Raw genomic sequence first — 25,105 nt, forward strand, 5'->3', positions numbered from 1 at the left:
TATATTACTGTGTACGTGTTAATTCTGAACTCTTAATTTCTCCCACTTGTTTCTGAAGGATGGGGGCTCTGCAGAGGGCAACAGGCACTCAAGGTTCATTGTGGAGGTACACTGCCTGCCTGCTACATGCTCCCAGTTCCCTCAGCCCCAGGACACTCCAGCCTTGGTACCCAAGCCAATCAGGCTCCAGGGATGTGACATCAGCTCAGGGCACTACGGCCTGAGGGGAATAGAAGCAACATTTCTTTTTCCGTATTTTTCTGTTTTACCCTGTAATTTGAACAGGAGTGAATTATAATCTTGTGGGGTTTTCTGCCTTTTTAAATTTTTTTCTTTTCGATCTACTGCATCTTGATTTTCTTGGTGACCAGGAGTTTCTTTTCTAAATCTGTGAGGCTGTGTCTCTTTGGGAAAGAACTTCATTTGTATCCATTTTTAGGTTACACCTACAGGTGATATCACATGATGCTTGTCTCTCCCTGTCTCCCTTACTTCACTCGGAATGATCATCCCTACTTTATTTCCTGTGGCTGGACTTGGCATTATTTCCTACTTCCTTATCACTGAGAAATATTGCATTGTGTACATGTGCCCCAATCTCTGTTTCCATTCATCTGTAATTTCTACATTTAGCTTGCTTCCCAGACTTGATTATTGTACCTTGTTGGGCTGAGATTGCAGGGGTTCCCTTGTCTTTAAAATGTTTCAAAAATTTTCTCTGAGTTTATTCTCAGCTGTGGGACTGCTGGGTCCTAAGGTACTTGTGTTGCAGTGAAAAGGGATTAAAAAATAGAGAAATGAGTTTTTCTCTTTCCCCTTCCTGAGAACGAAGAAGATAAAGAAAACAATGAGCAGACTTGAATATTCCTTTTTTTTTTCTTTTAGCCGTTCCTGGCTCTGCATGTCTGTAAGTAAGTTTGCTTTCTTGCTCTCTAACTCTGCAGGAGCTACGCCTTGCACCCATTTAAAGTCTCCTCTATACTGGGAACAATTAAATCATTCTAAGGATAATCAGTCTAATAACACTAGAAAACTAGGCTGGGTGCCTGATGGACAATGCTAGCGTATAGTTTCTTTAAAAAATAAGAATTGGTATGGAACAAACTAAGTCAGATGACTTAGGTATATATTGGGCTATACATCTGGTCCCATCACTTCATGGCAAATAGATGGGGGAACGGTGGAAACAGTGGCAGACTTTATTTTGGGGGGCTCCAAAATCACTGCAGATGGTGACTGCAGCTGTGAAATTAAAAGACGCTTGTTCCTTGGAAGAAAAGTTATGACCAACCTAAACAGCATATTCAAAAGTAGAGACATTACTTTGCCAACAAAGGTCTGTCTAGTCAAAGCTATGGTTTTTCCAGTAGTCATGTATGGATGTGAGAGTTGGACTGTGAAGAAAGCTGAATGCCAAAGAAATGATGCATTTGAACTGTGGTGTTGGAGAAGACTCTTGAGAGTCCCTTGGACTGCAAGGAGATCCAACCAGTCCATCTTAAAGGAAATCAGTCCTGAATATTCATTGGAAGGACTGATGTTGAAGCTGAAACGCCAGTACTTTGGCCACCTAATGCTAAGTACTGACTCACTGGAAAAGACCTTGATGCTGGGAAAGAGTGAAGGCAAGAAGAGACGGGGCTGACAGAGGATGAGATAGTTGGATGGCATCATCGACTCAATGGACGTGAATTTGAGTAAACTCTGGGAGTTGGCCATGTACAGAGAGGCCTACCCGCTCAGTCCGACATGACTGAGCAACTCAACTGAACTGAACTGACGTTGGATGGCCGCCAGAGGGCACTCTTGACTTGCTCACTGTCCAAGCAGTACACCAGGTAGCCACTGGGGCTCCAGGACATTTAGATAAGTTTCCATACATAGACTCCTTGCTTCTAACAACACCGGCCCTACCCCCAAGATTTTGCACAAAAGGACACGGACAGCATAGGGCATTTATGGCCCAACTACTCAGAAAAAATGAGCAGAAAGCAGCCCTGCTAGCAGCAGCATTGAGGAGCTTAGATCCAGTGAAACAGACTGTTCCCTTGTGAAAGGGCAAACTAAGAGAGCGCCACTATGCCACGACCAGAGCACCCACTGCAAAGAGCCTGCACACTGGAGGAATGAGCGCCCCCATTGCAGAGGGACATCTCAAGTGTCAAAGAAGTTCAGCCAACCCAACAAAGAAAGGTACCAGCCTGCGCTGGCTGTCCAAAACCTTATCCGCCTGGCTGGAGCAGTATCAGACTAGGGAAGAGCGGGCTTCCTGATCCTGGGCGTCTGGGAGCCCACGGTCACGATGAAAGTAGGGGGCCAATCAGTGAATTTTATGGTGGATATCAGAGCTGAGCACTCCGTGGTAACCACACCTGTGGCTCCTCTCACAAGGCAAATAGCAACTATTGTTGGGGCCACAGCGGACTTGGCAGCCCACTCATTTTGCAAGGCCGGTTTGTGTCAGCGAGGGGGCCACTGGTGACTCATGAATTTCTGTACTTACCAGAATGCCCCATTCCCCTACTGGGTAGAGACTTACTGACAAAACTGGGGCACAAATCACCTTTATCCCCAGAAAGCCTACGAGCCTCACCTTGGGGAGCCAATTGGCTCTGATGATGGCCGTGATCGTGCCCAGGGAAGATGAATGGCATCTCTGTTCCTCAGGGAGGGAACAAATAAATCCCCCCAGACTGCTAAAAGAATTCCCTGATGTTTGGGCAGAGAAGGGGCCCCCAGGTTTGGCCAAAAACCATGCCCCCACTGTAGAGGACCTGAGGCCAGGAGCCACTCCTGTTAGATAAAAACAATATCCAGGACCACGGAAGGCATGCCTGGGAATTCAGGACTACATCCAGTGCCTACAAGATGCCGAGATCCTAATCGAACGCCAGTCTCCCTGGAACACTCCGTTCTTACCTGTCAAAAAGTCTGGAGAGAATGACTACTGCCCCATCCAGGACCTCCACACCGTCAGCAGTGCAGTGATCACCATCCATCTGCTGCTGCCGCTGCTGCTGCTAAGTCGCTTCAGTCGTGTCCGACTCTGTGTGACCCCATAGACGGCAGCCCACCAGACTCCCCCATCCCTGGGATTCTCCAGGCAAGAACACTGGAGTGAGTTGCCATTTCCTTCTCCAATGCAGGAAAGTGAAAAGTGAAAGTGAAGTCGCCCAGTCGTGTCTGACTCTTTGCGATCCCATGGACTGCAGCCTACCAGGCTCCTCCATCCATGGGATTTTCCAGGCAAGAGAACTGGAGTGGGGTCCCATTGCCTTCTCCACACCATCCATCTAGTGGTCCCAAATTCCTACTCTCTTCTGAGTCTCTTACCCACTCAGGTAAGCTGGTTTACCTGCTTCGATCTCAAGGACGCGTTCTTCTGCCCCTGGCTGTCACCAGCCAACCAGCCATTGTTTGCCTTTGAATGGAAAGACCTACATTGGGAGAAAGACACACAGCTTACTTGGACTCCACTGCTACAAGGCTTCAAAAGCTCACCTACCCTGTTTGGTGAAACCCTGAGTGCAGACCTTGCTGCCTTTCCTGGAGAAACTTTAAACTGCACCCTACTCCAGTACATGGATGACCTGTTGCTAGCCAGCCCCACCCAAGGGGACTGCGGGAGAGGCACCAAAATCCTATTGGCTCTACTCTCCACCACCGGGTACAAGGTGTCATGGAAAAAGGCTCAGCTCTGCAGACAGGAGGTCAAATACCTGGGATCTGTCATCACAAAAGGGCATCAGGTGCTTGGACACGAGAGGAAGCAAGCCATCTGTTCCATACCTCAGCTGAACACTGAGAAAGAAGTCCATGAGTTCCTTGGGGCTGCTGGATTCTGCCGGATCTGGATACTGGGTTTCTCTGAAATTGCCAAGCCTTTGTTTAAAGCCACAGCAGGATCTGGAAAGGACCCTCTGGAGTGGGGGCCTGAACAGGAAAAGGCCTTTGAGGAGATAAAGAGACTCTTGACCAGTGCTCCAGCATTAGGGCTGCCAGATGTGACACAGGATTTTAACCTCTTTGTACATGAGAAAAATCACACAAACAGCTGGGCCGTGGCAGCGCCCAGTTGCATATCTGTCCAAATGCCTGGATCCAGTGGCTGTGGGTTGGCCGCCATGCCTCCGGGCATTAGCTGCAACTGTGGTTTTGGTCAGAGAAGCAGATCAGCTTACTCTAGGACAAAATATAAATGTAAAGGTTCCCCATGCTGTTACTGCGCTGAAGAACAGCCAGGGGCATAAGTGGCTGACCAACTCCAGGATGCTCACTATCAAGGATTGCTTTGCAAAAACCCAAAGGTCCAGCTCGAGACTATGTGGACACTGAACCCCACCACCTTTTTACCTATGGAATCCGAAACCCCCGATCATAACTGTGAGGAGGTCATAGATAAGGTTTATTTGAGCAGGCTGGACCTGACAGACATTCCTCTTCAGAACCCAGAACTGGAACTCTTCACTGATGGAAGCAGTCTCGTCCAAGATGGGCAGCACAAAGCTGGCTATGCCATAACAACTGATGAGACAGTGAAGGCTGAGGCCTTGCCACAGGGTGGTCAGCACAACGGGCTGAGCTATGGGCACTTGCCCAGGTGCTAAGGCACGCTGAAGGGAAACGAGTCGACATCTATACTGATTCAAGGTATGCCTTTGCTACTTCACATGTACATGAAGCCATTTATAAAGAAGGGACTATTGAAAGCAGGGGGGAAGGAGATTAAAAACAAAAAGGAAATCCTTCAGCTGATCGAAGCAGTCCGGAAGCCTTTCCAGGTGGCAGTCATCCATTGTAAAGGCCATCAGCGAGGAACTGATCCAATCAGCAAGGGAAATCTGTTGGCTGACCAGGCAGCCAAGGAGGTGGCGGCCCAACTGAGCCCCACAGGGGGCCCTGAGTCAATCTTTAAGGTCCACTTGATGCCAGAATTGCCTCTGTCTCCGAGATACTCCAAGGAAGAAGATCAGTGGACTCTAAATGAGAGAAGAATAAAAGAAAAAGAGGGCTCGAGGAAGCTCCCAGACCAAAGACTCTTTGTCCCCAGCAATATAGCAATCCAGCTGGTAAAACAACATCATGAGACAACTCATTTAAGAAAAACTGCGCTGGAGAGTATACTGAGCTGCTACTATTTCATTCCTAAGCTCCCAACCCTGTGTGCCCAGATCAGGGCTAGATGTGTGACTTGTGCACAAAACAATACCAGCCAAGGACCAAGCCCCAACCCAGGGGTGAAGACCGTTGGGACACTGCCCTTTGAAGATCAAAAGTGGACTTTACTGAAGTCAAGCCCTATAGGGGCTGTAAGTATTTACTTGTGGTGGTCTGCACCTGCTCAGACTGGCCTACCCCACTTGCACTGAACGGGCACAAGAAGTGGCCAAGGCTTTACTAAGAGACATAATCCTGAGACATGCGCTGCCTCTCTCCATAGGGTCTGACAATGGGCCAGCTTTTGTGTCTGAGATAATCCAAACTTTATCCAGGACACTGGGAATCAAATGGAAGCTTCACACTGCTTACAGGCCACAGAGCTCAGGGAAAGATGAACACACGAATCGGACCCTCAAGACTACATTAGATAAACTCTGTCAGGAGACCCAGTTATCTTGGGTCGACACGTACCCCTTTTCTTTACTCTGAACCCTATGCACCCTGAGGTCCTCAGGCCAATCACCTATTGCCTTCATAACCATTCGATGTATATCCAGGGGCCTGGGTGAAAAAATGTTTTCCAGTTATGCCCCCAGCTACCACTACCTTTCTGCCACCAGAGGATCAAAACCCCAGGCAGTATCCCAACACCATGGTGTTACCATCATGCCTCTGTGCCTCCATCCATCCCCAAATGCCATGTAGATGTTACAGCCCATAACAGGTGTCTGTCTGCCAAAGAAATGGAAAAAACCTACTGGACAGGGGCAATAATGCAGACAAACAAAATCAAGGACCAACTTTGCCCCCCAAAATCAGGCTCTGCCTGTTGGCAGCATGACTCAGGTTACAGAGTTAACTCCCCCTTAGACCCCTGTCTGTACCAGGTTCTCAAGAAATGCATTGCCTTCTTAATAACACCAACCCCCAGCTGGCCAGGGGTTGCTTGGTTTGCTTAGGAGCTCCACGGTAGTTAGCTACACCCGTACCATTAAATAGTGCAACAGCCATGGGAACTCCTATAGATACACCCTTACAAGGACCAGTCTCAAGGGCAATTGAGTTAACTCAAAAGGCTCCAGAATGCTTTACAAATGATGGAGGAACTGATCCTGTAGGCCATTTAGCCAGGGACAAATGTAATCAAACTTTAATTGATAAACGGCCCACTCATCCTCCCACAAACACAATATGATGCCGCCCTCACCAAGGCCTTTTCTTTGTTTGTGGGACAGATGCCTACTTATGTCTACCAGTTAACTGGATGGGTATCTGCACCGTAGCTCTCCTCACTCTGCAGATGAATATTGTCCCTAACAACCGGACTCTCACATACGTACCTCTGACAGCGCATACACAGTAGTCAAAATGAGCCATCCAGTTTATACCCCTGCTAGTTGGTCTAGGAATCACGGCTGGGATAGGTAGGGGAAAGGAGGAATTGCTTCATCAGCCCTTTCACTGTACAGCACCCAAAGACTTCACAGACGACATTGAGAGAGTAGCCAAATCTTTAGTGGCCTTACAGGACCAACTAGATTTCCTGGCAGAGGTTGTTTTACAGAATAGGAGAGGGCTAAACCAAATGGCAACCCACTCCAGTGTTCTTGCCTGGAGAATCCCAGGGACGGGGGAGCCTGGTGGGCTGCCGTCTATGGGGTCGCACAGAGTTGGACACAACTGAAGCGACTTAGCAGCAGCAGTAGCAGACCTACTGACAGCTGAAAAGGGAGGACTCTGCCTCTTCTTGCACGAATAATGCTGCTTTTAGCTAAACCAATCAGGAATAGTCAGGGACATGGCCCAACAACTAAGGGAATGAGTCATAAAAAAGAGCGAGACACCGGTAAATTCCTGGGGTAACTGGAACAATATTTGTAGCTGGGCATCGTGGCTTCTCCCTTTAACATGTCCTCTCTTCATGTCCTTTGCAGCGCTCGTTTGGTCCTTGTATTCTCAGTCCAGTCACCGAATTCATAACCTCTCAGATTGAATCCATAAAGTTACAAATGGTAATAGCTCAATATATAGAACCCTAAAAGATGGGGAGCTCTAAATGTCCTACCAAAACATGAGATAATGCTTTCTATGAGTGATAGAAGCATCAAAGGCGGGGGGAACGAAGAGGAAAAGTTAAAATTTTTACATAACCTCCTGTTCTTTCTGCCTCTGTAAGTCGGCTTGCTCTTTGTAAAGTCTAGATCACGTAGGTCTCAGAAAGCAGGGACTCACAATACTAGGGACTGGAGCTTATCTCACTGACCCTTGTCCTACTGTTTGCAATCACCCTAGCCCCTGCAAATCTGCAAAACTGCTTAATCATGCCTGTCTGTGTATAAAAACTCTGTAACCCAGGGACAGGGAAGCCTGGTGGGCTGCTGTCTGTGGGGTCGCTCAGACACAACTGAAGCGACTTAGCAGCAGCAGCAGCAGCAGCAACCCTTTGTTTGGGGCTCAGAGCTTGGAGTGTTAACTCCTCTGGGCCCTCCGGCGTAATAAACCTGAGTTCTCTAACTCTTCAAGTGTGATGCTTAGTTTCTGCAACATTTTGTGATGCTGAGCATCTTTTCATATGCCTATCTGAGATCTGTAGGCTTTCCTCAGAGAAGTATCCATTTTGATCTTTGGCCCATTTTTTTTTTCTTTGTTTGTATGTATTTTTGATAAAGAGCTTCATGAGCTGTTTGTATGTTTTGGAGATGAATTCCTTGTGGGTCTCTTCCTTTGCAAATATTTCTTCCTATTCTGAGGGTTGTCCTTGTCTTTCCTTGAGGGTTTCCTTTTGGTATACAAAAGCTTTTAAGGTTAATTTGGTCCCATTTTCTGATTTGTGATTTATTTTTCATTTTTCTAAGAGGTAGATCCACAAAGAACTTGCTGCATTCATGTCAAATTGTGTCCTGTTTATATTTTTTCTCAATCATTTCATAATATCCATCCTTACAACTAGATTTTTTAATCTAGTTGGAGTTTATTTTTGTGTATGGTATTAAGGAGTATTCTAACCTCATTCTCAGTTTTATGGCTGAAGGAATCTTCACAATGTCCTCCATAGTGGCTGTTACCAATTTGCATCCCAAGCACTGGTGGAGGAGGGGTCCCTTGTCTCCACACCCTCTCCAGCAGTTATTGCTTTTCGTGTTTGGCATTCTGACTGGTGTGATGTGATATCTCGCTGCAGTTTAGATTTGCATCTCTAATAAATAGTTATGTTGACATCTTTTCTTGTGATTATCTTAAAGGATGTGAGGTAAACTTACTTCCTGAAATTGGCATAATTAATGCCTGCCTTGTTTTGAAGTCTTTTCCAATGACCACCCCTAAGGCATTTCTCCATGCCTTAGGAGGGCAGGTGTTTTTTACTTTGTGAAATGAAAATATCTCCTGCCATATTAATAAACAAGAAATGTCACAGCCATCAGCAATTTCTGGCCTCCAAATGTGAATGAGGGCTCCCCAAACTGCGATCCAGAGGACGCTGCCACCCCTCACTGTGATTGCTGGGGAGCTGGGGGAATGCAAGAAGCAAGGGGAAGTAGGAAACAGGATTGGCCCAGACACCTGGGTGCATAAGAAGGGAATGAATGCAGGGCGCCCAGAGGCTTGCAACTCCCCTTACATAGGATACTAAACTCCTTAACCGTATACCTGGTCTTTGCTGCCCAGACTGCCTGCTCCCTTTGTTGCAAACTTGTATATAGCCTGACTCCTCAGTTTCCTCAGAGCTACTGAGATGCTGTCTCCCAGGACTGGAGTTGTAAACATTCCCACTAAGTAAAATAACTTTCTACTTTCAGGTTGTGACTATATGTTTTAGTTGACAACTTCAGTCAGTTGCTTAGTCGTGTGCAACTCTTTGTGACCCGATAGAAGGCAGCACGCCAGGCTGCCCTGTCCATCAACAACTGCTGGAGTTAACCCAAAGTCGTCCTTGGAGTCGGTGATGCCATCCAACCATCTCATCCCCTGTCGTCCCCGTCTCCTCCCGCCTTCAAATTTTACCAGCATCAGGATCTTTTCAAAGGAGTCAGTTCTTTGCATCAGGTGGCCAAAGTATTGGAGGTTCAGCTTTAGCATCAGTCCTTCCAATGAATATTCAGGACTGATCTCCTTTAGGATGGACTGGTTGGATTTCCTTGTAGTCCAAGGGACTCTCAAGAGTCTTCTCCAACACCACAGTTCAAAAGCATAAATTCTTCGGCACTCAGCCTTCTTCACAGTCCAACTCTCACATCCATACATGACTACTGGAAAAACCATAGCCTTGATTAGACGGACCTTAGTCTCTCCTTTTGAATATGCTATCTAGGTTTGTCCTAAATTTTCTTCCAAGGAGTAAGCGTCTTTTAATTTCATGGCTGCAATCACCATCTGCAGAGATTTTGGAGCCCCCCAAAATAAAGTCTGACACTGTTTCCACTGTTTCCCATCTATTTCCCATGAAGTGATGGGACCGGATGCCAGGATCTTCGTTTTCTGAATGTTGAGCTTTAAGCCAACTTTTTCACTCTCCTCTTTCATTTTCATCAAGAGGCTCCTTAGTTCCTCTTCATTTTCTGCCATAAGGGTGGTGTCATCTGCATATCTGAGGTTATTGATATTTCTCCCAGCAATCTTGATTCCAGCTTGTGTTTCTTCCAGTCCAGCGTTTCTCATGATGTACTCTGCATATAAGTTAAATAAGCAGGGTGAAAATATACAGCCTTGACGTACTCCTTTTCCTATTTGGAACCAGTCTGTTGTTCCATGTCCAGTTCTAACTGTTGCTTCCTGACCTGCATACAGATTTCTCAAGAGGCAGGTCAGGTGGTCTGGTATTCCCATCTCTTGAAGAATTTTCCACAGTTTCTTGTGATCCACACAGTCAAAGACTTTGGCATAGCCAATAAAGCAGAAATAGATGTTTTTCTGGAACTCTCTTGCTTTTTCCATGATCCAGCAGATGTTGGCAATTTGATCTCTGGTTCCTCTGCCTTTCCTAAAACCAGCTTGAACATCAGGAAGTTCACGGTTCACATATTGCTGAAGCCTGGCTTGGAGAATTTTGAGCACTACTTTACTACCCTGTGAGATGAGTGCAATTGTGCGGTAGTGTGAGCATTCTTTGGCATTGTCTTTCTTTGGGATTGGAATGAAAACTGACCTTTTCCAGTCCTATGGCCACTGCTGAGTTTTCCAAATTTGCTGGCGTATTGAGTGCAGCACTTTCACAGCATCATCTTTCAGGATTTGAAATAGCTCAACTGGAATGCCATCACCTCCACTAGCTTTGTTCGTAGTGATGCTTTCTAAGGCCCACTTAACTTCACATTCCAGGATGTCTGGCTCTAGGTGAATGATCACACCATCGTGATTATCTGGGTCATGAAGATCTTTTTTGTACAGTTCTTCTGTGTATTCTGTCCTTTATTGAGCCCATCTTTGCATGAAATGTTCCCTTGGTATCTGTAATTTTGTTGAAGAGATCTCTAGTCTTTCCCATTCTGTTCTTTACCTCTATTTCTTTGCATTGATTGCTGAGGAAGGCTTTCTTATCTCTCCTTGCTATTCTTTGGAACTCTGCATTCAGATGCTTATATCTTTCCTTTTCTCCTTTGCTTTTTGCCTCTCTTCTTTTCACAGCTATTTGTAAGGCCTCCCCAGACAGCCATTTTTCTTTTTTGCATTTCTTTTCCATGGGGATGGTCTTGATCCCTGTCTCATGTTCAATGTCATGAACCTCAGTCCATAGTTCATCAGGCACTCTGTCTATCAGATCTATTCCCTTAAATCTATTTCTCACTTCCACTGTATAATCATAAGGGATTTGCTTTAGGTCATACCTGAATGGTCTAGCGGTTTCCCCTACTTTTTTCAATTTAAGTCTGAATTTGGTAATAAGGAGTTCATGATCTGAGCCACAGTCAGCTCCTGGTCTTGTTTTTGCTGACTGTATAGAGCTTCTCCGTCTTTGGCTGCAAAGAATATAATCAGTCTGATTTCGGTGTTGACCATCTGGTGATGTCCATGTGTAGAGTCTTCTCTTGTGTTGTTGGAAGAAGGTATTTGCTATGACCAGTGCATTTCCTTGGCTATACTCTATTAGTCTTTGCCCTGCTTCATTCCGCATTCCAAGGCCAAATTTGCCTGTTACTCCAGGTGTTTCTTCCTACTTTTGCATTCCAGTCCCCTATAATGAAAAGGACATCTTTTTTGGGTGTTAGTTCTAAAAGGTCTTGGAGGTCTTCATAGAACCATTCAACTTCAGCTTCTTCAGCATTACTGGTTGGGGCATAGACTTGCATAACTGTGATATTGAATGGTTTCCCTTGGAAACGAATGGAGATCATACTGTCGTTTTTGAGATTACTTCCAAGTACTGCATTTTGGACTCTTTTGTTGACCATGATGGCTACTCCATTTCTTCTGAGGGATTCCTGCCTGCAGTAGTAGATATAATGGTTATCTGAGTTAAATTCACCCATTCCAGTCCATTTTAGTTCGCTGATTCCTAGAATGTCGACATTCACTCTTGCCATCTCTTGTTTGACTACTTCCAATTTGCCTTGATTCATGGACCTGGAATTCCAGGTTCCTATGCAATATTGCTCTTTACAGCATCGGACCTTGCTTCTGTCACCAGTCACATCCACAACTGGGTATTGTTTTTACTTTGGCTCCATCCCTTCATTCTTTCTGGAGTTATTTCTCCACTGATCTCCACTGATTTCTCTGGCATATTGGGCACCTACTGACCTGGGGAGTTCCTCTTTCAGTATCCTATCATTTTGAGTTTTCATACTGTTTATGGGGTTCTCAAGGAAGAATACTGAAGTGGTTTGCCATTCCCTTCTCCAGTGGACCACATTCTGTCAGACCTCTCTGCCATGAGCCACCCGTCTTGAGTTGCCCACGGGCATGGCTTAGTTTCATTGAGTTAGACAAGGCTGTGATCCTAGTGTGATTAGATTGACTAGTTTTCTGTGATTATGGTTTCAGTGTGTCTGCCTTCTGATGCCCTCTTGCAACACCTACCATCTTACTTGGGTTTCTCTTACCTTGGACGTTGTGTATCTCTTCACAGCTGCTCCAGCAAAGCGAAGCCACAGCTCCTTACCTTGGACAAGAGGTATCCCCTCACCACTGCCCTTCCTGACCTTCAACGTGGGCTAGCTCCTCTAGGCCCTCCTGTGCCCGAGCAGCCACCGCTCCTTGGACGTCGGGTTGCTCCTCCCGGCCGCCCCTGACCTCAGATGCAGGGTAGCTCCTCTCGGCTGCCATCTCTGGCCTTGGATGTGGGGTAGCTCCTCTCAGCCGTTCCTGCACCATCACAGCCTGGCACTCTCGGCTTCTACCCTTGACCTCGGACGTGGGGTAGCTCCTCTCGGCTGCGCTTAGTGTGCCGGTCACAGCCGCCGGCGCACTAGATCCTTGTTGGGGAGTCCAGATGAGCTGTTGCTTGGTACCCCCGACTGGATCTTCCTATTCAAAGGCGAAGATGGGCTGTGACACTGGGGCGAGGTGTATGCAGAAGAAGGCATCCTTGAGATCTAGGCAAGTATAAACTTTAGTCCTTGGTGAGAGGTGGCTAAGTGAGGTATAGGGGCTTGGAACAGTGGGGTGTAAAGTTACAGTAGCCTAGTTGACTAGCCTGAGATCTTGTACAGGCCTATAGTCCTGTCCTTCCTTTTTGACTGGCAGGATTGGTGTATTTCAAGCTGACTGGCACTCTACTAGAATGCCCACTTGTTTCAACCTACTGATGCAGTATGCCAGCCCAGGCCTCTATCGGTAGTGGGTACTGGCACTTTCTAACTGGGATGGTGCCTGGTTTGAGTTCTGTTATCACTGGGGCTTGATGTTTAGCCATCCTGGGGGTGGGAGGATGAGGGGTTGTCTTCCACCCAGACCTCAGGGGATAATTGAGTTAGCTCTCTCTCATGCTCTTCTGGCCCACCCGTTCTTCCTTTGGAGACTCATGCAACCTCCACTCATCTTGGGGAGTATTGAGAGAGTGAGCAAATAAGTCATAGTGCCCATCTGGAAGGTGGGCCTCTCCTCAGGGAGAAAGTCACTTGTGCTCCTAGTTTGGGGAGCAAGTCTCTTCCCAGCAGGGGTACTGGGCACTCAGGAATGTAGAGGAATTCATGAATCACTTGGTGCCCGCATCTGACATTTTCTGGGCTGGCAAATGATTTAATCATCTCTTCTCCCGATACCCCAGTTAACAGCGGTAGTCTTTTTCGACAGTGGTGCCACAGGCTTTGTCACTACTGACAGTTCTGCTCCTGTATCCACCATGAAGTCAATGTTTGGATCCCCCACTTTTAAGTGGGGAACCCGGTATCTCTGAGCCCCAGCAGCCCTATTCAATTTCCAAGCCAGCAAGCCCCACAACTGCAGGAGCTTCCTCTTCCTTCCTTGCCTTAGGGCATTCATTCTGCCAGTGGCCAAAACCTCACCACCAGGCACACTGGTTGGCTGCAATGGGGCCGGGGTCTCTGTTGGGACCGGTTGAAGGACTGTCCTGTCCCTGGGGCAGAGGAGGTTTCCCAGAGTAGCAGCTAGCATGGCAAATCTCTTGTCTGTTCTCTTTCGTTCTCTCCAGCTCTCTGGCAGAGTGCAGTCTCTGCTTAATTCCAACATCTCCCTCCCCTTCCTGTCAGTACTCACCGCGAGAGGCGGGTATAGCTTGGGCGGTTTGGCTGGAGCTGGATCCTGGAAGGGTTGGCCAGAGGCTCCTGCCACCAGGATCGGAGCCTGCCAAAACGGCGGCTCTACGAACTCCGGGAGAGCTGGTGGAGGAGCAGCGGCTGCTGCAGGAACTTCACCTGGCCCTGGATCGGGCATTAAGGTGGCCTCCGGAGCACTGGTGGAGCACTGGGCCGGTGGGCGCATCATTATCCCGTATAGGGGAGGGGCAGCTCATCTTTGTCCAAATCCTGCCAGATCTCAGAGGGAGAAGAAGGATTAGCGTGTCTTCACCTGCCGGTCAGCAAGGCCAAACCAGAACACCACGTGGTCCAAGACTGTTTCTCCCTTAAAGTCCGTTCTGCCTTGGTGGGCTTGATCAGGTGCAGATGAAAACATGAAAGTGAAAGTGATAGTGAAGTCACTCAGTCGTGTCTGACTCTTGGTGACCCTGTGGACTGTAGCCCACCAGGCTCCTCTGTCCATGGGATTCTCCAGGCAAGAATACTGGAGTGGGTTGCCATTTCCTTCTCCAGGGGATCTTCCCGACCCAGGGATTGAACCCAGGTCTCCTGCATTGCAGGCAGACACTTTAACCTCTGAGCCACCAGGGAAGCTCACGTCCCAGGCCATCTCTGGAAAAGCCAATTCATACTCAGTTATGTATCCCCCTCCTTCTAGCCCGACAATTCTGAAGGGGTCAAGAATTTCACAACAGATGGGACACCACCTGGGGGAGGGCAGAATATGAGCATACAAGGACCAGTTTCCTATCCTAAAAATCCCCTGGTGAGCGCTGGTAATAATTTTCCCTGAGATGGCATGGACACACCTCCTATATGACCTTCGCAAATTCCCTTCCTAAGCCCTAGAACACTCGTTGGCCTGTTGCAGGATGGCGGACCCCTTCCAGGGCCCGAAACTGGGCTCTTGTCTAACACTTGGAAATGAATTGTCCGAGGAGACACATCTGCTGACAAAGTAAGAGATTTTATTGGGAAAGGGCACCCAAGTGGAGAGCAGTATGGTAAGGGAACCCAGGAGAACTGCTCTGCCGTGTGGCTCGCAGTCTTGGGTTGTATGGTGATGGGATTAGTTTCCAGGTATTCTTTGGCCAATTATTCTAATTCAGAGTCTTTCCAGGTGGCGCACACATCACTCAGTCAAGATGGATGCTAGCGAGAGGGATTCTGGGAAGTGTGTCTCCTTTAGACCTTTCCTGAACTCTTCCGGTTGGTGGTGGCTTATTAGTTCCATATTCCTTGTCAGGGTCTCCTGTCATAAAACGACTCATGCAAATGGTTACTATGGTGCCTGGCCAGGGTGGGCGGTTTCAATCAGTGTGCTTCCTCTAACAGACCTGTGTACCAAGCAATCGCTGCCTGCCTATTTCAGGCTTCTGTGGGTCCTCGCTCCTTCTAGTCCCTCCCAGAGGGGTGGTCAGGCCCCCTCTTCCACCCTGCTGGGTGGATTCCTCTTCACCTGAGCGCTCAGTTCCTCTGCTGCCGTCCACTACCTGCTAACGTGAAAGGTCCGGGTGTTGAGAAGCAGAATCCTTCCAGAAGGGCGAGGCGCCTTCCTCCCTCTAGAAGATTCAAGTCACAAGGCCTCGGAGTAGTCCCAAATGGGAGTTGTCTCCTCAAAGTGAGGAGTTTCCCGACCAATGCACCAAATGTTGTAGCCATGCGTCCCGGGAAACAAACTCATTCAGGACAATGCAGATAGTGGAGCGCAGTTTATTATACCAGCGGGCCCAAGGCAGAGTCTCCTCTTGGCCAAGGACCCCAACCAATTTTTGTGAAAACCTTATATACCCTAAGTGTACTTGCTCAAACACACCTCCCCAAATTCCTTGAAACTAGTCTGGACAAGGTAAAAATAGAGATACGATCGAACCCTTGATTCATGTGTCACAAGACTAGATAAACAGTGGATATTTATCAATAGGCCTGATAAACATAATGGAGTTTACCACTTTGTTCTGTTACAGAGATAATTAGCATATCCTTTTAGGCAACGGAGAGTCCAAGTCCAAGTCCTGAGGCTCTTTTATCCGGGTGTCTGGTTTTCCATTGGTATGCCATTTCTATAGACACTGGGCACAAAGCTCAGAGTCCACTGGGAGGGTGACCATGCATGTGGCCTAATGTTCGCAGCCTGGCCTAAGATGGGGTCCAGCTCTGTTTCCTCCTTCATGACCAGTGGCATAATTTCAGTGGCTCTTTTTCATGGCTGAGTCCATTGTCTATATGTAACACATCTTCTCTAACCTTTAATCTCTCAGTGGACATCGTGCAGGTTCTGCTTTGGCTGTTGCAAGTAGAGCTGCAGTGAATGTTGGGGTGCGTGTGTTTTATTGAATAATGACTTTCTCAGGATATTGGCCCAGGTAAGGGGGTGTCTAATCCTGGGATTGGCTCTCTTGAGAGTTTTGTTTTGTTTTGTTTTGTTTTTTGATGTACAGAGGCTGTGCTTTCTAGTGGCTGTTGTCAATGTCCATTTCCACTGAGCATGCCATGGGGTTACCTCACCTGCCAGCTCTCTCTTGAATTTATTGTTTGTAGACTTGTGAGGATGGCCAGTCTGACTGGTAGAATCTGATTTCCCACTGTTGTTTTGATTGGCATTCCTGCAGCAATTAGGGATGCTGTTTATCTACTCCTGTGGGTGGAGGTTTGCTTTTTTTCTTTCTTTCTTTCTTTCTTGGTTCCTTTATATTAAAGTGTGTGAAGAAAATTTACTGTGGCAATTGGCTTCTTGAAACTCTGTTGTGTTTGGAAGTTATTCCTGCAACCCCTTCCTCAGGGCAGCTGTCATTAACAGAAACCTCAGGCCTTGTGAATTAGAGGTACTGGTCAGCCTCTTTGGTTAAGTTGTAGTTACAGGAAATGTTTACAGGTGACTGCACATTTTAAAACACATCTCTGGTTCCTGGGAAAGTCAGAATCCTGGGCTGTGGATTAGAGTAAATTGTTCCTGAGCAAACACCTAAGGGCTTGTGTTCCATTACTTTTCCCCAGTAAAGCATCACACACACACATACACACACACCGGACTAATTACTACTGGGTCCACAGCATCCCGCTGAGTGTGCTTAGGTGCCTAGGAGGCTGCACTCCAGAAAGGAGGCTTGAGCTGGAATGCCCAGCACCAAGGCATGTGCTGGGTTTGTAATATTTGCTACCAAGTCCCTGGAGGCTTGAATCCCACTGGGGAGTCTGGTCCAAGCCAGAGCATAGCAGACAATAGATGTTTAAAAAAGGTTCAGTGACGGGCACCCTGCCAGGCTGTCTCAAACTCACCCCAGTCCAGCAGTAAGCTCCAGGGATGGGGTAGCAAATGCCAGCCAGGGAGGTCAGGGGGAATAAAGTAGGCACTGTTTCTCTTCCCTTCTCTTTAATATGCCAGTGTTATGTTGCAGTATAGTCAATTTGCAATGTTCTAATTGTTGTATATAGCCCACCTGTTTCAGGTAAACGTATCTATGAGATATGTTTATTCTCTTTTGGATTTTTTGTCATAGAAGGTCAAACAGGTGCTGGTAGATTATGTTACTCAGATACAGTTTTCTGTGTATACCAAGAAGGAAGGTAGGAGATAATTTCTGTGGATTCTCTCCTAGTAATGCAGATTTCCATGTATATGGGAAAGAAAGTAAAGAAGGGAGAAAGGAAGAGTTGAAAGTTGAACAGAAAAAAGTTGAAAGGAAGGGAGAAAGGAAAAGAAAGGCACAGAGTTGCCAACCTGAAATAGGAAATTTTCCCTGTTTCAGCCTGGGAACCTGGAGCACAGAGTTACTGGCCTGCAATAGGATATTTTCACTTTTGTCTACAGCCTCCATGCTGGATTTACCACTAACCTTGGAGCATCAAGATTCACAGTCTTGTATGAGATTTCTATGCTGATGCAAGAATTCTCAGCACACCAAATTCACCAAAAGGCTGCATGGGCCATCTACCGTGAACAAGTGATGGGGATTCCACACAATCATCTCAACAGATGCAGCAATAGCATTTGACAAAATTCCATGTCCACTTATGGTAAACTCTCTTTTCAAAATGGGTACAGAGAGGGAGTTCCCTGGTGGCCTAGTGGTTAGGATTCCTGGCTTTCACTACTTGAGCCTGGGTTTAGGGACCTGAGATCCCACAGGCTGTACAGAAAAGCTCCCCACCCCAGCATCCCAAAAAAGGTGCCAAGGGAATATTTCATAGCATAACCAAGGCATAGTTGATAAACTAAAAGGTACTATCATACCTCTCAGTGTATGATATTAGATTTGAAGCCCCACAGAGAAGTCAGACTCCGCATCATGATGTGTGGGCAGACAGAATGGGTGTGGCCTCCGAGTTTGATGGGGGTTGGGGGGGAAGAAGTGCAAGTCTGCAGTACTGGACCTTTGACACTGGACCTTAGAAAGTGTTTCATGCTGAGGAAAGTACTTTATATGAAAACATGAGACAGAGTCCGTTGTCAGCAGACAGGCAGCAAAGGAGATTATGAGACATAATTTTAGAGTAAAAAGAAAATGGGCCCAGATAGAAGATGGAAAAGAAGAATGAAGCAAGAAGCTAACAAGAAAAAGCTGTGTATGTAGGCATGATTAAGTGTTGAATAGAGGGAGAAGAGAACATCTTGTACAGGGTATGTATTAAAAGTGTAGAATTAATATTTGAAAGGTCAATGGGAATTCTCATGAGAGAGCAGAACTGTGAGCACTTAACACGGAAGCCCTGGGACTGCACAGAACAAAGGGGAAAGGTAAACATCATCAGATTGCTATGGCTCAGTTACCTTCTGTGCTCTGTGAAAACCCTAATGTGAAAGTGAAAGAGCATCTAAGTCTCAGGCTATCAGAGAGGAAAACTAGCCAATGGGTTAGATCCAGCCAAGACGAGCAGGCCCAGGTAGGATGGGGGGTGGTGGGGGATAGGGAGTCCTGGCGAACCAAGGCAAGGAGTAAATGTCCTGCCTTGAAGTTCATCCCCCAACACGGTCAGTTTAAATGTAGGAAGTATGTTCAAAACTGCAAAGGGAAATAGTCTGGAGAACCATGACATATTTTTCTTCTGGTCATGACCTGGTAGTATTTTTTTCCTCCCCTGAAAACAAGTACAAAATTTTCACAAGAGTGAAATATTTGTTGTCTCACATTGGGCACCAAGAGACAGTCCCCTGCACAGTCCCCTGTGCTGAGAGGGGATCAGCACATGCCCAGGGTGGGGAGAAGGAACCTACCACAGTCCAGGAGAGCTCCTTGGACAAAGACTAAAGGGAACACCCTCGGGGGCTCTCCTGTGGTCAGGGGCAGCCTCCCTCTTCACCCACTGGGGCAAGGGGAACACAGTCTGGTAATGAGGGGGAACATCAGATGGAGGACTCTGAAGGGTTTCACAGTGCACTGGGGAAATGTTGCTCCTACGCTAAATGCTGACCCAGTAAGTCCTGTGTTCCCCGGTAGCACTCATGGACACAGCCCTTCCACTCTCCCACTTCAGCTCTACCCTCTGCCCTGCCCTGCGACAGTTAGTAGTCCAGTCACTCAGTCATGTCTTTGTGACCCCATGAACTGCAGCATTTCAAGCTTCCCTGTCCATCACCAACTGCCAGAGCTTGCTCAAACTCATGTCCTGCAACTGTTACCTAATCCCATTAGGAGACCCACCCAACAACCCCCTTTTGTCTGTCGGTATCTCCTTGGTAGCAAGTGGCCACAGCAGATGGTACGGATCTGGCTACTCTGCTCTGGGACCCTGCTTTGAACAGTTCACATTGGCAGATGTCCCTGAGCTGGGCCCCAAGGCTGGCAGAGGGCTAGGTCACCCTGAGGGCAGCCCTTTGGCTGCTCGGGCTCTGGGCAGTGCTGGCTCCTGTCCAGTGTTCTCCAGGATGTCCTTCATGGCACTACAGCCCTTCAGAGGTGGTGATTCCCAGGAAGGAGCTGCACCGAGGCAAGGGTGTGCAGGTGCTGGGCTGGCTCTTTTAAAGCCTGCGTTTTGGGGGCCAGAGGCACGTTATCCACACACAGCGCAAGAAATGATTTGGCCCAGACAACTGCCTCTGATGACTCAGGATGACCAAGGAACCCGCCAGATGAACTACTCCTTTGTCCCTTCAGACTGTTACTACCTCAGCTACCTGGAGGAGATTCCTCTGCCCGTCACCTTGGACACTTGCTATGGGGGGGGGGGTCTCAAAGGTATCATGAAGTGGGATGATCTTACCTATGAAATCAAACCCATCAAATATTCTGAAAGGTTTGAACCTGTAGTTTCTCAGATTGTGGCAGACGCCAATGCAACAGGACCTGAGTATAGACCGGGACACAAGGAGGATAGGCAGCCACGGCTCCCTGAAGTTAATGAATGTCAATGTAGCCCCTAGGGTTAGTCCTAGGTTGTTTGCAGCACATGAGGGAGTTTTAAGAGGATTTGCTCAGTTTTCTAATTCAGTGTATCATGTATATAATAATGTAACCAAGTGTATAGAAGCCCTGATATGTATGAGTAGTATAATAGACACTTTTTCTCAAGCTCTTTTTACAAGGTACCATCTCACTGCAATGCTACTATACACTGAAAGAGATCCAGCTATTGTGAATAATTATAATGTACCAGGTGGTACATATGCTCGTTATCATGGAGATAATTTGCTATGGGTCACAACAAGGTTATTTTCAGCCAAAACTGTTTAGTGTATGTAAAGATAGTAATATTCTACTCTCTGTTAGTTATTTAGGCAGGCATTATTACATGTTAGCTGTTGTAACAGCACCACTTACTTGTGAGAAGTGTGGGTCTGTGGCATAATAATGTTACCTGCTTTTTCATGAGATGGACAGCCTGCCTCCATGGCACCATACCCAGTCTTGTCAGATTCCTTCAGTAACTGTTCCGTTGCACATTGGCAGTACATAGTAGGAATACGGGGGCAATTGTATGTTAAACCTAACAGTGCATTATTTTAATGAAAGTCTGACATAAACCTCATTGTGGAAACATTATAGTGTAGGATGGGGAGCAATGTGACTGTGGCTCCTTCAAGCAGTTATAACAAGAAATGCTGTCAACAGGACTGTAAGTTTCAGGGAGAAGCTGCTTGTAATACAGGACTATGCTGTACAAACTGTACATACTCTGAACCTGGAACACTCTGCAGAACAATCAATCAATGTCCAGCAGATTTTTATATGCAGGATGGAACACCCTGTACTGAAGAAGGCTACTGCTATCATGGGAACTGCACTTACCACACTCTGCCTTGCAGAGAAATCTTTGGAAGACGTGCTAGTAACAGTAATGATGAATGTGATACAATATATAGCAGAGGCAGATGATTTGGACACTGTACAAGAGATGATAGATTTTTGAGATTCCATGCTTGCGATGCCAATGACCAGAAGTGTGGAAGGCTGCAGTGTGTCCATGTCACTCTTATCTGGTTGCAGGAAGGTGTTTCACTCTTTCAGTCAGAGGTGTCAGGTGTTTGGTGTTGGGGATTAGGCATACACTATTCCCCAGGAATAACTGATGTTAGTCATGTGAGAAAATGGTACCCCCTGTGCTTCTGGGAAGTTCTGTCTTGATAACAGCTGCAGTGCTACTATAGAAGCAATAAATTATGACTGTGACCATAAGGTATGCAATCATAGAGGAATCTGCAGTAACAGAAAGCATTGCCATTGCCATGCAGGCTGGAAACCTCCACTGTGCTTAAGCAGAGGTGAGGGAGGGAGCGTGGACAGTGGACCCACTGCAAGAGGAACACGCTCAGCGAAACAAAAGCAAGACCCAGCTGTTTATTTGAGACTGGTCTTTGGTTGCATTTATGACCTCATAGTTGCACTTCTCTTTGGTGTGGTCACCAGTGTTAAGTGTCAAGACTTCCACGTTTAAGGAAGTGATAGTAGGTGAGGAAGGTAAGGAGGTAAAAGTAGATGCTGAAGTTCAGGAAGCCACAGTAGGCGTGAAGTAAATTATAAACCAGCTTGCCGACCCCCGTGCAACCACTGGTAATATAGAAGTCATATCAGTACATGTGATGATAGCAGTAATAAGACGGCAAAGTTGAACTTTATGTTCTAGAAGTCTGCAGGAGACGACAGAGGACTTCCACACATCGGGGTGGTCAAGAGGCATTGGCATTCTCATATCAGGTCTCTTTGAACAGCACTTGAAAATAAATCTTGAAAAAACCACTTGTTGGTGTCCTGTAATATTTGTAAACTCTAAGAAAGCAAACTGAGCCAGAAACTGGCCAGAAGAGCGACCTGGGTCAGCAGCTGGGTCTTTGAGCTCACTGGTCCCAGCACTAACAAAAGTTTTCATGGGCTTCTTCAGGGACAGATTTAAGATGTTTATTTCAAGTGTTCAGTATTCTTAAGCACTGAGGTTTTCCTCTTCTTCTCTTTAATCTCTCATTGTCTAAACCCAAAGTGGGTTCAGGGTAACAGAGGGCTCCTCCCTTAGCTTCAGAGGGAGTCCCGTGAGTATGAATCCCTACCTTCCTTCTTTTTCTTTTAAAAAATTATTTTATTTATTTTAAAATTTATTTTTAATTGATTATTGCTTTACAGTGTTGGTTTGATTTCTGTTATACATCAACATGAATAAACCATGGGTGTACATATGTCCCCTGCCTCTTGAATCTCCTTCCCACCTCCTGCCCATTCCTAACCCTCTTGGTTATTACAGAGCCCCAGTTTGAGTTTCCTGAGTCATATAGCAAATTCCCATTGGCTACCTATTTACATACGTTAGTGTATATGCATCCATGTGGCTCTTTCCATGCATCTCATCCTCTCTTTCTTCTCCCCATCCTTTTCCATATGTCTGTTGTCAGTCTGTGTCTCCATTGCTGCTCTGTGAACAGATTTATCAGTACCATCCTTCTAGATTCCACATGTATGCATTAATATATGATATTTGTTTTTCTCTTTCTGACTTACTTCACTTTGTATAATAGGCTCTAGTTTCATCCACCTCATTAGAACTGGCTCAAATGCATTCCTCTTTATGGCTGAGTAGTATTCCACTGTATATATGTACCACAGCTTCTTTATCCATTCATCTGTCAATGGACATCTAGCTTGCTTTCATATGTTGCTTGCCTTCCTTCTTTTTGACAAAAAATTTTTAAATCTATTTATTTCCTTTTGGCTGCACTGGCTCTTGGTTGCTGGGTAAGGGCTCTCTTCAGTTGCCGTGAGAGGGGCTGCTCTCTAGTTGCAGTGCACAGGCTTCTCACTATGGTGGTTTTCCTTTTGGTGGAGGACGGGCTGTAGAGCATGGGCGCAGTAGTTGTGGTGCATGGGTTTAGTTGTTCCACGACATGTGGGATCTTCCCAACCAGGTGTAGAACAAGCGTCTCCTGCACTGGCAGGTGGATCCTTTACTACTGAGCAACCAGGGAAGCCCTATCTATTTATTTATTTATTGCCCACATACCTGGCTTGGGTAATCTTAGTTCTCCAACCAAGAATCAAACCTGGGCCCTTGGCAGTGAAAGCACCAAGCCCTAACCACTGGACCAGCAGGAAATTGCAAGCGTCCTTCTTCTTTTATTATCTTTTGTTGTAATCTAATGATTTTTCTTAGTGATATGCTTTGATTTGTTCCTCTTTTGTTTCTGTGTTTCAATTACAAGTTTTGTTCCATGGTTACTGTTAGGCTTATATAAAAATAACTTAGAGCAGCACATTTTAAGGTGATAACTTCTTAGATTTTATGTTTTTACATCAGAATTTCATCATTTTATCATGTGAATTCACTACTCATTTATGCCATTATAGTTAATATTATCATTTTTGTCTACAACCTCCATGCTGGATTTATAGGTGAATTACCCACCAGCATTATAACATTAGAGTATTCTGAATGTAAGTATACATTTTACTTTCCTGGTGAGATTTATGCTTTTATATGCTTCTCTGTTACTATCAGCCTTTTGTATTGGCTTGAAGCATTTTCTTTAAGAATCTTTGTAAAACTTCTCTAATGGTGATGAACTCTTTCACATTTTGCTTGTTTACACAGGTCTTGCTTCTGTTTCTCATCTGAAGGACCTTTTTCCTGGGTGGAGTACTTTGGCTGGCAGGGGGTTTTCTCTCATCAGTTTGACTGTTTATGCCACTCCCTTCAGGCCTTCAACATTTCTGCTCAGTAATCTGATGATTACCTTTTGAAGTGAAGTGAAGTGATGTCGCTCAGTCACATCCGACTCTTTGTGACCCCATGGACTGTAGCCTCCTAGGCTCCTCTGTCCATGGGATTTTACAGGCAAGAATACTGGAGTGGGTTGCCATTTGGGGGTCCCATATATGCTCTTCTCTTGTTGCTTTTAAAAATCTTTCCTTGTCTTTATATTTTGAAAATTTAAGTATAATTTGCTTCAGCAGGGGTCTCTTAATTCATCTTATTTGGAGCTATCTGAGCTTCTTGAATCTAGATATTCCTTATTTTCTGCATATTAGGTAAGTTTTCAGCCAGTGTAAAAAAACCTGTCATCATCGTCATCATCATCTACTAGTATACACATATACTCATGCACTGAGTTGTGTCTCACTCTTTTGTGACCCCTTGGACTACAGCCCACCAGGCTCCTCTGTCAATGGGATTTCCCAGGTGAAAATACTGGAGTGGGTTGCCATTTCCTTCTCCATGGGATCTTCCTAACCCATGGGATTGCGCCCATGTTTCCTGCATTGGCAGGCGAATTCTTTACCACTGAGCCACCAAGGAAGTCCCATATATATATATGTAGGTATTTACCATCTGTGAAAGTATATATTAATATATATTTCTGTATGTGTATATCTACCATCTATGTATATGCATATAAGTATTTATCATCTATCTGTATGTATCTACCTATTTTGCATCTACCTATGTATGTATCATCTGTATATTTGTAGCTGTGTGTGTATATATGCGTGTGTATAATTATCTATCTACATTACTTCTGTTTCTCTGGAGAACCATGACTAATATATTGACAGTTGCACAAGCTCATCCTTACTGGGCAGGGAGTGTATCTAGGTGACTATGACTTTGCAGTACAGAAACTAAACAATTAAGTATAATTGGAATTTTTCCAATGTTCACATACTGATGTTGAACTTTTTTTCTGTTACCATAGAGATATTTAGGACTGCCTTTTCTAAATTGTGATCTCTCAAACTTGGGAATAAATCATATCCTGAGGATGTCTCGAAGTGGTGCTACAGAGGTTGGCATTTACGGAGTTGTCTTGTCTGAGATGTTCATGTGACACCTCA

The 25,105-nt window shown here is 46.0% G+C and overlaps 1 pseudogene; it reads left to right on the plus strand.

Moving 5' to 3' along the window:
- Positions 4,323 to 24,357, plus strand: LOC108636112 (annotated as a pseudogene).

Source organism: Capra hircus, chromosome 5, assembly GCF_001704415.2.
Source record: "Capra hircus breed San Clemente chromosome 5, ASM170441v1, whole genome shotgun sequence".
NCBI classification, from domain to species: Eukaryota; Metazoa; Chordata; class Mammalia; order Artiodactyla; family Bovidae; genus Capra; species Capra hircus.